This window comes from Pseudophryne corroboree, chromosome 1 (genome assembly GCF_028390025.1).
Source record: "Pseudophryne corroboree isolate aPseCor3 chromosome 1, aPseCor3.hap2, whole genome shotgun sequence".
Lineage (NCBI taxonomy): Eukaryota > Metazoa > Chordata > Amphibia > Anura > Myobatrachidae > Pseudophryne > Pseudophryne corroboree.
Window position 1 is genome coordinate 145,174,723 of NC_086444.1, and position 17,621 is coordinate 145,192,343.

A 17,621-nucleotide genomic window follows, 5' to 3' on the forward strand; every position below is an offset into this window, starting at 1 on the left:
TGCCTAGGGTGCCAAGAAACCTTGCACCAGCCCTGCTAATACTGAATTAATCAGTGAGTATGGTACGCAACCATTGAAACTTAGGGGGTCATTCCGAGTTGATCGCTTACTGCTGTTGTTTGCAGCGCAGCGATCAGGCTAAAAATCATCATTTGTGCACATGCGTATGCACTGTAATGTGCACGCATGACGTACGGGTACAAAGTCCTTTGTGGTTTTGCACAGGTTCTAGCGAAGCTTTCAGTCGCACGGCACAACGCAGGAAGATTGACATGAAGTGGGTGTTTCTGGGTGTCAACCGACCGTTTTTAGGGAGTGCTTAGAAAAACGCAGGCGTGTTCGGGAAAACGCAGGCGTGGCTGGGCGAACGCTGGGTGGGTGTGTGACGTCAAAAGCCGTCCCACCATCGTTAGAATCAACGCACACGAAGAGTAACTACAGTGCTTGTGTTGCACAAAAATATTTTGCAGGCGCTCTGCTGCACAAGTGTTCGCACTTCTGCAAAGCAAAAACACACTCCCCAGTGGGCGGCAACAATGCGTTTGCACGGCAGCTAAAAACTGCTAGCAAGCGATCAACTCGGAATGACCCCCAAAATGTGCACTGATATCCCCCCCCCGCCCCCAGGTGGTAGTCATGTGACCGCCGGTCGGCTGACCGACAGTCACATGACCTCCTCCGTGAGCCCGACGGCTCACTATCCCGATACCCATAGAGTGGGAATAGAACCCGTGGCGACCGCAGGTCGCCACCGAGCCCGCAGCGTGGCGAGCGCAGCGAGCCCGCAAGGGGCTTGCTGCACTCGCCCCTCCCCGCCGGGATCCCGGCGTCGGTATGCTGCCGGGATCCCGGCGTCGGTAAGGTGACCGGCGGTCAGGAGACCGCCGGTCACCCGTACTACACCCCCGCCCCCATATCGACCTTTTCTACATTTACTCCAATATTTGCTAATCTGATTATTAATTGGAGGATATTGGTTAAAAAAAAGAGTATACATCTCTTAGATAAGAAACATTGACAAGTTTAGTAGGGATATCCAAATAGCCCCGATAGTTTTTTGTCTGCTGCTGGGGTTGTGGGCTGGGGACAGTCACCGGAGTGGTGGGTACAGGAGCAGTGGGGGAAGGAGGGCAGCTCAGGCAGCAGGGCCAGGATATAGATGAGCAGGAGCAGCAGCATGGTGTGAGTGGCGGGGGAAGTGGATAGCGGGGCGGCGACACCAACTAGTGGGAGCAGCAAAGCAAGGGACAGCGGGCATGGGGGGACAACTGCAGCATCAGGGCCAATAGGATAGCCCCTGGCGAAGGTATTAGCAGCGGTAAATTACCGCTTCTAATAGGATACCAAAGTGTGAAAGTCCTATATGGGTTCAAAAAAACATAAGACCCTGTAAGATTTCCCTACCAATCCTTTATTGGCTTTATGATTTATATCAAGTGTTCAACGAGGGCCCACAATTATAGTTGCTAGGGTTTACCCACCACCTTTAAAGGACCCAAAGTACTGATCAATCGTATGGCAAAACCGAGTTTCAGCCTCAGATGGGTGGCAAAATTATATATGAAATTGATGGAGCTGGTACTTTTTTTTAATCAGGATTATTAAATGCCATCCGCCTGGTTCACAATGGATTTACATGCACACCGTGGCCTGGGAGGACTAAGGCTGGGTACACATTAGGCGATATATTAGACATGGATCGCGACAATATATTATCCATACCACTCAGTGTGTACCTGCATTTGCACGCTCCCGCACACTCTCCTTAGCTGTGTCACACACCCCTCCCCCATACTGACCCCAATACAAAGCCCAGCCCCCTTCATCTTCCGACAGAGATCCTGGCCTCGTCACTCCCTGAAAATAGCGGTGACATATATTCATTTTGGAAAACGGAAGCCATCACTGCCCCCAAATGGCTGCAGACTGTCAATCTAATCACATCTGTGCGCCCAATAACACAGGACCCGTACTGACATGCACTATACAACTCAGATTCGACGGGATCTGAATTAGGACTTGTGACTGCTCTATTAATAGGCTGGTAATATGAAGGGACAGAGATGATGAATTTCATTATCAGTCCTGATTGGGTGTCTGATGCTAATGGTCTTTCCCGTGTATTGCCCTGTTACAATAGGTCCCGATGCAGGAGTCTCCGTTTTATGACGGATCACCCCCCCTTCATCTACCACGCTTCCTGATGACTGCCTCTGACATCACACTCGGGGGGATAATTTGTCCCTGATTTTTTACAAGCTCCAGAAGTTACACATATACCTCTGTTGCAACTGCTTCAGGGCTTCTCCCACTCACCCTTAAATAGGCAGTCCCGTGTGCTACTCCTGGCTTGGACCGACTGACCTTCTTTCAGTTTCCAGATCCTTCTAGCCCCTTCTTTTCCAGCCACGTTATTACTTTTTACTACATTCCCTAAAAAATGGCAAACCTCAAAGGCTAATGGAGATTTTCAATTAACCACAGTGACTGCAGGTGTAAAATTATCGCGGGGGGGGGGGCTATCTATGGTGCATGCCGCAGTTTATCAGGGATTTTGTTTCACCTGCCTCCAGCAGGCGAAGCAAAATCCCTGATAACAGCTATTTCACCCGAAAACACACAGGTTTCACTGAACCTGTGTGTTTACGTGTGTAAATGCACTTATTAACGGACGAGATCCAACACCCGAAGAAACATCGGAGGTTTTTACTCCCAATGTCTCTTCGGGGCTAATTGAATATCCCTGTTACACTGAAACACTTACAAATTACTAAGAACTAATGTCAGTTGAATTAACATGTTTATATATACTATGCAATAGCCGTACTTGTAACCCAAGTTGCACTTAAGGAGCATGTGGGGGGGGGGTCTGATGGCATTTGTGATGTTTGTCATTTGGTACTTATGGGGCATGTCATGGTGACCTGGTGACATGTGTAAAACCTAATTGGCACTTTAGGGGCATGTGGGATGTCTGTATGGCACTTAAGGGGACAGTGGGGGTTGTCTGATGACATGAGGGATGTAAATTTGGGACTTAAACGGCATGTGAGGGTAGGGTGTCCAATCCAGGGCCATTTTTTTAATCCGGGGAATCGGGATTGAAAAATTATCAATCCCGGGATTTCCGGGATTGGCTCCCTTGCAATGTCCACCACTGTCCCGCACTCCCCCGCCCTGCCCAGTTCACATAACATACCCCATCTGCCTGGGCGGGAGGGTGGGTCCATCTACTGCTGTATTGCATGCCAGCGCTGAGGTCCGAGCGGTGGGCGGTGTGCGCAGTGTGACGTGAAGTCAGAGGTCGTGCTGCACAGACAGCAGCACACCGCCCGCTGCTGCGCACAGCTGGGGGCATGGGGAGGTGAGCAGGGGGAGCCGGGCAGAGTCTGAGCCTCCTGAGAGCGCTCAATGCAGCCCGGCAATGAAAAAACAAAGTGGTTTCCTAATCCCTAAATCCCCGGGATTGGAAGCCCAAATCCCGGGATTGAATCTGGGGCAATTATTGGCCAAAATCCCGGGATCCACCATATGTGAGGTTTATCTGATGGCATGGGGAGAGAGAGAGAGAGAGAGAGAGAGAGAGAGAGAGAGAGTGTGTGTCTGTCTGTCTGTCTGTCTGTCTGTCTGTCTGTCTGTCTCATACTGCCATCTGGGGATATTGTAAGAAAGTGCCAAACTGTTAAAGTAACTTTGATAAAAAATAGGAAGGGGGACTTATCCTGCGCTTCTTGGGAGAATCACCATTCAAAATGACTCAGGCGTTGTTTGTAATCTCCCACATATGGAAAAACAAAATAATCAAATAATGTGAAGTACAATTTTAATAAAATAAAACCATGCTTTAACATAGGTTAAAAGGTATGACAAATGTATAGCATAAAACCATAATTTAACATTGGTTAAAAGGTATAACAAATGTATAGCAGCATGCATGTGACAATGGTAGCATATACAAATGAAAGCAGCATGTAATTGGGACTGCAGTGGGGGGTAATGAAAAATTACCAGATGTCGGGAACTGTATAAACAGTTCAATACCAGCTTGCGGGAGTTTTGAATCTCAGGGGTCTTTCTCAAGGTGCAGAATGATTCATTCTGCACCTTGAGAAAGACCTCTGCAAGAGGTAGAAACGCGTTGGTGGACAAAGGACTTACAGAGGGGGAGCAGTGGCATCTTCACCGATCCAGTTCAGCGTGGCACAAGGGGTTCCCGGGTCCCCTGAGATTCAAAACTCCCGCAAGCTGGTATTGAACTGTTTATACAGTTCCCGACATCTGGTAATTTTTCATTACCCCCCACTGCAGTCCCAATTACATGCTGCTTTCATTTGTATATGCTACCATTGTCACATGCATGCTGCTATACATTTGTTATACCTTTTAACCAATGTTAAATTATGGTTTTATGCTATACATTTGTCATACCTTTTAACCTATGTTAAAGCATGGTTTTATTTTATTAAAATTGTACTTCACATTATTTGATTATTTTGTTTTTCCATATGTGGGAGATTACAAACAACGCCTGAGTCATTTTGAATGGCGATTCTCCCAAGAAGCGCAGGATAAGTCCCCCTTCCTATTTTTTATCATTGTTGTACTTCTGGTGAAGGGATTGGGAACCTTCGGTGAAGGGAGAAACGTCCAGCAGCTATCACTTTGCGCACTAAGTTATTTCCTTATATTTGTGTTTTTATATTGTTAAAGTAACTTTACTGCCATCTAGATGTATAATTAATTCTACAAGTCTGTACTTTTCTATTTATTTGTCATTCTAAGGGCAAAATGTAATGAGCTAGCACAATTTCACAAGATAGTCATTAGATTTAAATTGCCAATTGCTTTAAAGGCAAAATGGACAGATAAATTAACCGTAGAACTAAATTGTAATGAACAATTACCTTTATTTTGTTACATTAATGATAACATGATAATTAAAGATTTGTCCATTTCTAAACTATACCCCTCTATCGGTGACTTTTTATATAAAAATTTGTTTTATTTTTTTAAGGAATCCTACTTCCCAAGTTCTAATTGGTCTCCATAGCAAAATTTATAAAATCGACTCCAAACCTTTTGCCTGCTGAATTGATAAAGAAATACTGTAGCAAAGAAATGGCCCAGACCTGTCCATAAAACAGCTTTTCAATCAAATGTTCAATAACTTTTGGTCCCCGGAAAATTCCTTAACCCCTCCTCCAATTTGGATGTGAATACTCTTAAATTAAAGCTGATAGCCTGGGCTTTAAAACAAAATTCATTATACAACTGTAACTTGAATATATTTTTGTAAACAGCTACGGCGGTCGTTACTCACACAGAAGTTGCCAGGTTTCTGTAAGACAATGCACATTTATTGGTAAGCTGCTCAATCAGATTGTCATGTCACTCAGGTGCTAAAAGGGAGGGGTAATTCTGGGTAAGAGAAAAACATATTGCTATCTCTAATGCACAGGTTCTCAAACTCGGTCCTCAGGACCCCACACAGTGCATGTGTCACGATCCAGGTAATTCCTTATTAGTATTTACCTTCCAAATGCCTCCTGAGACTGTCCCAGTGTCCCAAGCCTGGATTCCATCTGCACTGTCTGTGTGCAGCACTCTGCATCTCATTGTCTCAAATCTCTTTACTGTGATTCTGGCAGCTTCATGGTTAAACTCACATGCAAGTTACAAACAGTCTTTCCCTCCAAGTTCAAACATGGGCGCAGCCATGTTTGTTTTCATCACATGTTACTTTTCAGCCAATCAGCTGCACTCTGCTCCCAGCCTGATTACACAGCAGCTGCACTCTGGTCTCTGGTTAATTGCCCACCAATCCCTGCTAACCTGTGGGTTTAAATAGCCTGTCCCAGTACTGAAGGATGTCAGTGCTTCAATGGTCTTCAGTGTTTCCAGTGAGCAGTTCTTCCATGGACTTTCTCTGCAGTGCTTCATTTGTCTCCAGTGGTTTCTGTGTGCAGTCTTCTACAGATTCTCCAGTGAACTCTCCTGCATTCAAGCCTGACTCCTCTGTGTTACACTCTGTGGTGTAACACGACACCTCTGTGATTAACCCTCTACAACATCACCTTACTCATCTGTGTCTGTATTCCGGCTTTCCAGCAGCCACTCTTCAACAACTACAGTTTTCCAGCGAACCCTAGTTCATTTACAGTTTACAGAACTTTTCTCTACATTCCAGGTTACTGGTATTAACCAGTTGCACACCTAAATTTCCACTTGTGACTTTCTATTGTTTTTGCAAGTTTTATGACTTTTCATTTAATAAAATCACTGAAAGATATTTCCAGTTGTCGTGGTCACGCCTTCGGGCATCCTTGCTACTGTCTTTACGCATGTCCAGGAGTCACATGGCTCCTCCTAAGTTCAAGTACCCGTCAACCCCTACAACTGAGGCTCCCAGTCACGGTCATCAGCCCTCAGTTGTGACAGTAAGCACTGACCTAATGGATCTGGCCGGAGACCAGGCCCAAGCGTTTAACCCGATGCAACGACTTGCAGCACGCTTAGAACTTCTGGAGGCTGCACAGGGTCAAGTTTTTCGCTGTCTCCAGGGCCTTTCCACCCGGCTGGATGGAATCCAAGTAACCCTTAATGGTTCAGGGGCATCCAGTGTCCTGACTCTCAGTCAACTGTTGGTTCAGTTACAAGACCTTCTTTCTAGCATCGTTCCAGTTATTTCAAAGTGTCTCTGTGATACTCCTATTATCTCTGCTCCCGTCTCCACGAAAGCCTTCCCACAGTCTGCTGAGAACACAGATGCAACAGCTGCCAATCTCTCTATGTCCAAGTCGTTTCCCCTTGCTCCAAGTAAAGATAAGTTCCGGAGTAAGCCACGGTCTAGACTTTCTGAAGAGGAACGCAAGCGTCGCATGCAGTTTCAACTCTGCTTCTACTGTGGGGGTTCTGATCACTTTATTAAAGACTGTTCTCTCCGTAAGCCGAGGAAGTGGGATAGATCTCCACATCACAGCATTCATAGTTACAAACCTTCCTATGTGGAATCTTCAGCTCCTTCTGAGCCGGTCAAGAAAAATATAAAAGTTGATCAAAGAAAAACCCAATTCTACAATTGGGGTCCTGTGTCCAGGAGCCCCATTTCCAATTCCGGGAAACAAAAGAGATTTAATGAGACTTTCTTCACCAAAGGAAAAACTAATTCTGCAACCCAAGACGGGGCGTCTGTTTCTACAGCTCCAGGAAAGGTATCCAATGTTCAAGCTCTACTAGGGGCATATGAGTCTTCTCAAAAAGGAGTTTCTGATCTGTCAACCCCAGGAGGGGTGCTGGACAAAACAACCCTGAGAGAGGTGTCTGATTCGTCAACCCCAGGAGGGGTCACCGAAATTTCAGCCCCAAGGGAAGTATCCAGAGCCGAGTTCCCAGATGGAAATTTTTGTGCTACAGATGCAGTTATGAACTCCTGTTTGCCGTTTTCAGAGAGCACCACCCTGTTGGCATCCAGCATGGACCTGGTCCAGGATGGTCTAACTGAACACTTGGATACCACTCATTCCGGTTCCAACCGGATTCACACTCCTTCAGTTCCAGCCGATTCCAGCACCTTCGAATATAATCAAGTCCTATCCGTCAGTCCGAAGACTCCTCTGGTTCCAGCCAGTTCAAGTTCATCAGGATTCAATTCAGGTTCCGAAGGTGAATTTGTTGATGACTCAAGCTACATTATGGGAGGTCCTGCTCTTTCCTGTTACGCTTTCACGCATGAAGAGGTTCCAGAATTACCAAAAAGCTCTACAGGTCTCTGTATGAAAAGTCCTCGTTCTAGAACAAGATTTAATTTAAGACTTATTGGAGTGCTAGCTTCAAAAGCACGATTTTCTTGTACTTCTAATCCAGGAAAGGGACCTTCTACAGGTTATTCCTCAGTCCTTTCAGATGAAGAAGATTGGGAGGACTTCTAGCAATCCAGTTGCTTCAGACTTTCCACGCCAGATTTCCTCCTCAAGCCTAAGAAGTGTCCTGGGGCCACTCCTAAAGGGGAGGGTACTGTCACGATCCAGGTAATTCCTTATTAGTATTTACCTTCCAAATGCCTCCTGAGACTGTCCCAGTGTCCCAAGCCTGGATTCCATCTGCACTGTCTGTGTGCAGCACTCTGCATCTCATTGTCTCAAATCTCTTTACTGTGATTCTGGCAGCTTCATGGTTAAACTCACATGCAAGTTACAAACAGTCTTTCCCTCCAAGTTCAAACATGGGCGCAGCCATGTTTGTTTTCATCACATGTTACTTTTCAGCCAATCAGCTGCACTCTGCTCCCAGCCTGATTACACAGCAGCTGCACTCTGGTCTCTGGTTAATTGCCCACCAATCCCTGCTAACCTGTGGGTTTAAATAGCCTGTCCCAGCACTGAAGGATGTCAGTGCTTCAATGGTCTTCAGTGTTTCCAGTGAGCAGTTCTTCCATGGACTTTCTCTGCAGTGCTTCATTTGTCTCCAGTGGTTTCTGTGTGCAGTCTTCTACAGATTCTCCAGTGAACTCTCCTGCATTCAAGCCTGACTCCTCTGTGTTACACTCTGTGGTGTAACACGACACCTCTGTGATTAACCCTCTACAACATCACCTTACTCATCTGTGTCTGTATTCCGGCTTTCCAGCAGCCACTCTTCAACAACTACAGTTTTCCAGCGAACCCTAGTTCATTTACAGTTTACAGAACTTTTCTCTACATTCCAGGTTACTGGTATTAACCAGTTGCACACCTAAATTTCCACTTGTGACTTTCTATTGTTTTTGCAAGTTTTATGACTTTTCATTTAATAAAATCACTGAAAGATATTTCCAGTTGTCGTGGTCACGCCTTCGGGCATCCTTGCTACTGTCTTTACGCATGTCCAGGAGTCACATGGCTCCTCCTAAGTTCAAGTACCCGTCAACCCCTACAACTGAGGCTCCCAGTCACGGTCATCAGCCCTCAGTTGTGACAGTATGTTTTGCAGGTCTACTCACAGAATCGCAAGTGAAATAATTAGCTCCACCTGTGGACCTTTTAAAATGGGTCAGTGAGTAATTAATACACCTGTGCACTTGCTGGGTTGCCTGCAAAACATGCACTGTGTGGGGGTCCTGATGACCGAGTTTGAGAACCCCTGCTCTAATGAACACTGAGTGAGAAATAACACTACATACTAATCAGATAATACAGAGATCTTAGTTGCGTATATCTGCAGATATAGGGTTAAGCCCCCAGGCCGACCGGCAAGGCATCTCTGTCACTGGGGGTCCCTAATACTAGGTGTGGGTCTGGGGTGCGGGACCCCATCATGTCGGCACGGGTCGGCTACCCCAGGGCAGCACACAGGTGAATATTAGTAAGGGTTAATAAGAAGCACACAAGTGCTATGTAAGTGAGGTGTGATTAAAATAATATAAAAATATATACAATGTGACAGGAAAAAACAAAAGCTACGGCGGTCGTTACTCACACAGAAGCTGCCGGGTTTCTGGAAGTCCTGCTGCTGGGAGCCGAGGCTCTGTCATGGTGTGTGTGTGTGTGTGTGACTAGCCTTTTATATCTATAGATTCTGTATATCTGTAACAGGCAGGCTATAATGATGCTGCACTATATGCACCAATACTGGCATGTGTAATCTCACCATTCCCTGCACCAGTAGCCACCAGCAGCTGTCTGGAGTGGTCTGGACATGGCATGTATGGGGTATAGGAGGGGCGAGCACAGAACCCCGGCCCTCCACCAGTGCACAGTATATATAAAGCAGCTGAGCTGGTTAGCTGCCTCCTCCTCACCCGCATCATCTGCAGCTCTAGCTCCGACCCCTCCTCCTCCCAGTCACCGCACTGCTCACCCCACACAGGCTCTCATCCCTTCCTGACGGTCTGCTTCACCTTCTACCCCTGCCGGTAAGTGGCCATGTGTGTCCCCGGTGACTCCGCTCTGAGCGATGCGGGACCGGCTGGTGTTTCCTGCATCCGATTAATCTTTACTGCTGCTACTTGTTGCTGAATCCCGGAATGGTAAGTAACCTGGGGTTGCAGCATAGTATATGGAGGAGGGGGTGTAGAGTATGAGGTATACGGCAGGAGCAGTATATAGAGGAGGGATGTGCCCTGTATATAGGGGGCATTATATGGTGGTATATGGGGGTACAGTGTGTATATAGGGGCAGTATATGGTGGAGGGTGCAGAATATGGAAGAGGATGGGGGTGCATTGAATATAGGGGCTGTATATTGTGGGGGGTGCAGTGTACATAAGGGTGTGTGGGTGTCCCGAACAGAGCTCCATCGGCCAAAAGCCCCACAGAGGTGAAGAGCAGCATTAGTCTTTTATATGTATGTGTGTGTGTGTGTGTGTATGTATATATAAATATATATATATCTATATTTTGAAAAAATCTGCATCGCTAACCATTGTCCTTATCTGCCCCTACCACTTCACACTCTCTCCCCAGTCCCTATCTACCTCAACCCCTCCCCCTTTCTCTCTCACCACCGGTCCCTATCTGCCCCTACCTCACACTTAACCCCCCCCCTCCCCTCCAGTCCCTAACTGCCCCTACTCCCACTCTCTCCAGCTCCATCTCTCCATATACAGCAAGTGTGAAACAGTCAGATCAGTATGGTTAGAAGGCTGTAACCTCTCCCTGCAGTATTACTTTCACTTTTGGAGTCATTTGGTCCGTGGGGCGGCCACAGGCACACATAAGAGAGGTGAGGAGCAACCTTAGCCTTTTATTATATAAGATATGAGCCTATGGTTTGGCAGCATGTCTGGCCAAAAATCAGAACACCTGTGAAGGCCTATCTTTTCAAGGCAATGAGGGGTGTGGTTTGCCTGTCAATATGGATGGGGAGGAGTAATTTGATTTATATAAGGCCTTTTTAGGCCACCTTGTCTGGAATGACCAATGCCAAACAATGGGCAGTGACTAAAAACAGTGGTGAAGAAACCCAAAATCAATGAGCGTGTCTCCACTACAAGCTATGTTATTACAAGTAGTGCCAGTGCATGGAATGGTAAGGGAAGCTGGTTTTTCTTTACAACCCACAAGGAAGCCAAATTGGAGGAAATTCTGAAAATGATCACGAGCAGGCAGCAGCAAAACTTGCATCAGCAAAGTGAGCAGTAGCAGTTCCTTCAACAACTGATACATATTTAACAGCAACAGGACTTGCAGTATGAACGGTTGCTGCAACAATGCCGGCAACAGCAGCCGGGTCCTAAAGAGGAGCCCAGGCTTCAGAAAATGTCCGCTGACGATGGCATAGAAGCCTATCTCACTACCTTTGAAAGAACAGCCGACAACTTCCTGTCCTCCTTGGGGAACAGACAGACAAGTCCAACCCAGAGGCTAATATGAACATGGACTGGTCACCGGTGCTGAAACTATTTCCATTACAGGACTTTACATGGTACCACATTAATGATGCTAACCTAGAACAAGCCTTTAAGGGGGTGAATCACCCCTTCCCCCAGAGTAGCCCCACCATCAGGGGGAGGACCCTGCTATGTAATTATGAATGATTGCCTGCATAGAGTAAGCACTGTACAGGAGAGAGTAGAAGAACAGCTAATGGTATCCCAAGTTCATGTCCCGCTGGTTCTAAAAACAGAACATATACATATTTGGGAGTTTTGGAAGGGGTATCTGGGTGAGGACAAAACCTGGGAGAGAGTCCTTTTAGATTTTATTGGCCAGTGAGACAAATGGCTATAATAAACTATTGTCAGGCTTGTCCCCTTAGCCAGAAAACCTGCCCCTTTTGTCCCACTACCATTGATACAGATGCCCTTTGAGCACATCAGTATGGATTTGGTCGGGCCCCTAGAGAAGTCAGCGTAGGGCCACTAGTATGTATTAGTGGTGCTAGATTACACAATACACTATCCAGAGACAATACCATTACGAAATATAGTCTATCACAATAGCACGGGAGCTGGCTTATATGTATGCCTGACTGGGAATCCCCAAGGAAGATAAGCCCTATAGTGCCTTAATATGTAGGGGAAGCACAAGGTCAACAGAAGAAAAATTATGATACTACTGCGTTAAGCCGGTTCTTCTGTACCAGTAATAAGATCTTGGCTCTAGTGCCAACCCAATAATAAGCTCTTCACTAATAGGGAGCGGCCTTATGAGGTGGTAGTGGAGGTTGGCCCTGTGAACTATAAGGTCCAACAGGCTGGAGGAGGGAGGAAGAGAAGATATATCATGTAAATTTGTTATAACTGTGGTATGATGAGAATTCAGTGCCAGGGTTGGTGAGTATGGTATTGGAAAAGTCCTTGATTATCATAGAGCCTACCTTGTCCGCAGAGCAAAATAGGCAGTTAGAGGAGATGGTACACAGAACAAGGGCGTGTTCTTTTCCCTACCTGGGCGCCCAACCTTGATTGAACATGATATTGTTACACCTCCCAGAGAAGTAGTAAAGCAAAGCCCTACCGGATCCCTGAGGCTAGGTGGAGTGCAGTTAGAAAGGAAGTGTAGTATGTAGTAACATACAGTAATAACATAGTTGTTGAGGTTGAAAAAAGACAAATGTCCATCGAGTTCAACCTGTATTAAAATTTTATAATAATTAAATGCTGTATCCTTGGATATTTTTTTCAGCTAGAAATCTATCTAATCCATTTTTAAATTTATTTAATGAATCCACCAATACTACCTTTTCTGGCAGAGAATTACAAATCCTTACAGCTCTTACTGTGAAGAACCCTTTTCTCCGTTGTGTATGAAAAAAAAAATTCTTCTAACCTCAGGGGGTGTCCTCGTGTCCTATGCAGCGATTTATTTGATAACAAATCGTTTGATAAATCCTTGTATTGTCCCTTTATGTATTTATAAATATTGATAATGTCCCCTCTCAATCGCCTCTTTTCCAGTGTAAACATATCTAACCTTTTAAGTCTTTCCTCATAATTCAGTGCCTCTAACCCCTTAACCAGTTTGGTGGCTCGCCTCTGAACTCTTTCGAGTGCCAAGATATCTTTATTTATAGTGAGGTGCCCAGAACTGTACACAATATTCCAGGTGTGGCCGCACCAGTGATTTATACAGTGGCAGGATTATACTCTCATCCCTTGTCTCCATTCCCCGTTTTATGCATGCTAACACCTTATTTGCTTTTGTTGCTGCATTTTGACATGGTCCAACTGGGGGTAATTGAGGAGTCCACCAGTGAGTAAGTGTGGTATCCCAATTTCCAGTACAAGGTCCTGATGAGCAAGGTATTAAAACCACATACTACCTATGTAGCCACCTATCTAGATGACATCATTATACATTCACAAGACTGGGAATCGCATCTTCCAAAAGTTGAGGCAGTACTGGCTTTATTGAGAGCCACAGGTTTCACAACTAACCCTGAGAAATGTCCAATAGTCCTAAGAGAAGCTAAATACTCGGGCTACATCATTGGACAAGGTCAGGTGAAACCTCAGATAGGAAAAGTTGAAGCGGTTAAAAGTTGGTTGAAGCCTAAGAACAAGTCCAGGAAGGTTTGGTAGGGTATATAGATAGATAGACAGAAATAAAACACCACAGATTTTGCAGTGGGGTGCAGAGTAGTATAGAAATGAGATACAGGTAGTTAATAAGGAGCACATGGATGCAGTTAATGAACAAATCACAAGTCATACAGACAAGATCCACTGGTACCTTGAATTACTTGTGTGGAATAAATACACTATTTACTGGAAAATCCTAAATATCCTATCCCACTTAGTAACCTACTGCAAATAGAAAATATTGTTATGTATTAGCCCCTGGTATATAATGTATTTAAGTATTTTTGCTGCATTTGTCTCTGACACAAACCAGATGGCTGCATAAAGACTGACTGACATTCATGTAACTAATGCAAATTCACACAGCACATGCATTTAGAAAGTTGTAATAAACACTAGATGGCAACAAAGTGCTATTGAGCTTATAGCTACTATATGTGGCCATTTCCTATGTTAGCTCATGCTCACAAAAAAGCTGTATAAAAACTACACAAAGTTTGATATTATTAATAACACTACTCAACAATTTTTTTTAAAACAATCCTCTGTATCTGGCACGTGAATGTGTCTCTGCATCTGGCATGTAAATGTGTATTTGCATCTGGCATGTGATTGTGCATCTCTGTATCTGGCATGTGATTGTGCATCTTTGCATCTAGCATATGAAAGTGCGTCTCTGCATCTGGCATGTGAAAGTGCGTCTCTGCATCTGGCATGTGAAAGTGCGTCTCTGCGTCTGGCATGTGAATGTGCTTCTCTGCATCTGGCATGTGAATGTGCATCTTTGCATCTAGCGTATGAAAGTGCGTCTCTGCATCTGGCATGTGAAAGTATGTCTCTGCGTCTGGCATGTGAATGTGCTTCTCTGCATCTGGCATGTGATTGTGCGTCTCTGCATCTGGCATGTGACTGTGTCTGTCTGCATGTGAATGTGTCTCTCTGCATCTGGTATGTGAATGTGCGTCTCTGCATCTGGCATGTGAATATGCATCTGGCATGTGAATGTGTCTCTCTGCATCTGGCATGTGAATGTGTCTCTCTGTATCTGGCATGTGCTTGTGCATCTCTGCATCTGGCATGTGAATGTGCATCTTTGCATCTAGCGTATCAAAGTGCGTCTCTGCATCTGGCATGTGAAAGTATGTCTCTGCGTCTGGCATGTGAATGTGCTTCTCTGCATCTGGCATGTGATTGTGCGTCTCTGCATCTGGCATGTGATTGTGCGTCTCGGCATCTGGCATGTGACTGTGTCTGTCTGCATGTGAATATGTCTCTCTGCATCTGGCATATGAGTGTGCGTCTCTGCATCTGGTATATGAATGTGCGTCTCTGCATCTGGCATGTGAATGTGCATCTGGCATGTGAATGTGTCTCTCTTCATCTGGCATGTGAATGTGCATCTCTGTATCTGGCATGTGAATGTGTCTCTCAGCATCTGGCATGTGAATGTGTCTTTCTGCATCTGGCATGTGATTGTGCGTCTCTGCATCTGGCATGTGAATGTGTCTCTCTGCATCTGGCATGTGAATGTGTCTCTCTGCATCTGGCATGTGAATGTGTCTCTCTGCATCTGGCATGTGCTTGTGGATCTCTGCATCTGGCATGTGAATGTGTCTCTGCATCTGGCATGTGAATGTGTCTCTGCATCTGGCATGTGAATGTGTCTCTCTTCATCTGGCATGTGAATGTGCATCTCTGCATCTGGCATGTGAATGTGTCTCTCTGCATCTGACATGTGAATATGTCTTTCTGCATCTGGCATGTGATTGTGCGTCTCTGCATCTGGCATGTGAAAATGTCTGTCTGCATCTGGCATGTGAATGTGTCTCTCTGCATCTGGCATGTGAATGTGTCTCTCTGCATCTGGCATGTGCTTGTGCATCTCTGCATCTGGCATGTGAATGTGCATCTTTGCATCTAGCGTATCAAAGTGCGTCTCTGCATCTGGCATGTGAAAGTATGTCTCTGCGTCTGGCATGTGAATGTGCTTCTCTGCATCTGGCATGTGATTGTGCGTCTCTGCATCTGGCATGTGATTGTGCGTCTCTGCATCTGGCATGTGACTGTGTCTGTCTGCATGTGAATATGTCTCTCTGCATCTGGTATGTGAATGTGCGTCTCTGCATCTGGCATGTGAATGTGCATCTGGCATGTGAATGTGTCTCTCTTCATCTGGCATGTGAATGTGCATCTCTGCATCTGGCATGTGAATGTGTCTCTCTGCATCTGGCATGTGAATGTGTCTTTCTGCATCTGGCATGTGATTGTGCGTCTCTGCATCTGGCATGTGAATGTGTCTCTCTGCATCTGGCATGTGAATGTGTCTCTCTGCATCTGGCATGTGAATGTGTCTCTCTGCATCTGGCATGTGAATGTGTCTCTGCATCTGGCATGTTAATGTGTCTCTGCATCTGGCATGTGAATGTGTCTCTCTGCATCTGGCATGTGATTGTGCGTTTCTGCATCTGGCATGTGAATGTGTCTTTCTGCATCTGGCATGTGATTGTGCGTCTCTGCATCTGGCATGTGAATGTGTCTCTCTGCATCTGGCATGTGAATATGTCTCTCTGCATCTGGCATGTTAATGTGTCTCTATGCATCTGGCTTGTGAATGTGTCTCTCTGCGTCTGCCATGTGCTTGTGCGTCTCTGCATCTGGCACGTGAATGTGTCTCTGCATCTGGCATGTGAATGTGTCTCTGCATCTGGCATGTGAATGTGTCTCTCTGCATCTGGCATGTGATTGTGCGTTTCTGCATCTGGCATGTGAATATGTCTCTCTGCATCTGGCATGTTAATGTGTCTCTATGCATCTGGCATGTGAATGTGTCTCTCTGCGTCTGGCATGTGCTTGTGCGTCTCTGCATCTGGCATGTGAATGTGTCTCTCTGCATCTGGCATGTGAATGTGTGCCTTTGCCAGTGTCATTGAGAGGGTGAGTGGAGGGCGCATGTATACAATATTTTCTTATATTTTTAAATGGTGCGCTCTGGCCACGCCTGCTCTCTTTGGCCACACCCACTTCTCACTACCGGGGTCCAGCAAAGCTATCGTGCGCCTAGTGAATATGAATATGTGTTTTCACCTAATTTACGGATGCTGAATTCAGTGGAAAAAAATCCTATTTTCTCTATTACGTCACTTTATTAGATGCACACAAATAAGAGCGGTAATTCTTGAAGAAGAATTCTTGAAGTCCACACCTTGACGGACGAAACGCGTTGGGACTGTTTGCTGCTGAAACTCCCCTTGATGGACAGATAAGCGTTTGAACCTTTTTTATCCTGTACGCATAACCTTTGGCTATCTTGTGTCCTGGGGATAGTTTGTTGCTGACCTCCCTATTCCTATGATGGACAGATAAGCTTTTATCATTTTAAATCTTGTACGTGTGTTGTCTAGCCGTTTTTATGTTATTGTTCATTAAATCTGTATTTTATGTTGTGAAGTCTGGGCTACAGATTACATTTTATTGGGAATAAGCAAGTTCCCTAATTTCTTGCCCTATACTGAAAATGACACCATTTTAATCCATGAACGATATACACTATGTTTGCTGTTCTTTTCTTTTTACATGTTAATCTTAAATGATGAACATCGGCTGGAAGTTCTCACTTACCAGATAAGTGTCCAAGGCCATAACTCCATCCACCTGAGTATTTCTCTGACGTCCTAGTGGATGCTGGGAACTCCGTAAGGACCATGGGGAATAGCGGCTCCGCAGAAGACTGGGCACAACTAAAGAAAGCTTTAGGACTACCTGGTGTGCACTGGCTCCTCCCTCTATGACCCTCCTCCAGACCTCAGTTAGAATCTTGTGCCCGGCTGAGCTGGATGCACACTAGGGGCTCTCCTGAGCTCCTAGAAAAGAAAGTATATTTTAGGTTTTTTATTTTCAGTGAGATCTGCTGGCAACAGACTCACTGCTACGAGGGACTAAGGGGAGAAGAAGCGAACCTACCTGACTGGAGATAGTTTGGGCTTCTTAGGCTACTGGACACCATTAGCTCCAGAGGGATCGAACACAGGACCCGACCTCGATCGTTCGGGCCCGGAGCCGCGCCGCTGTCCCCCTTAGAGCCAGAAGCATGAAGATGGTCCTGGAAATCGGCGGCAGAAGACTT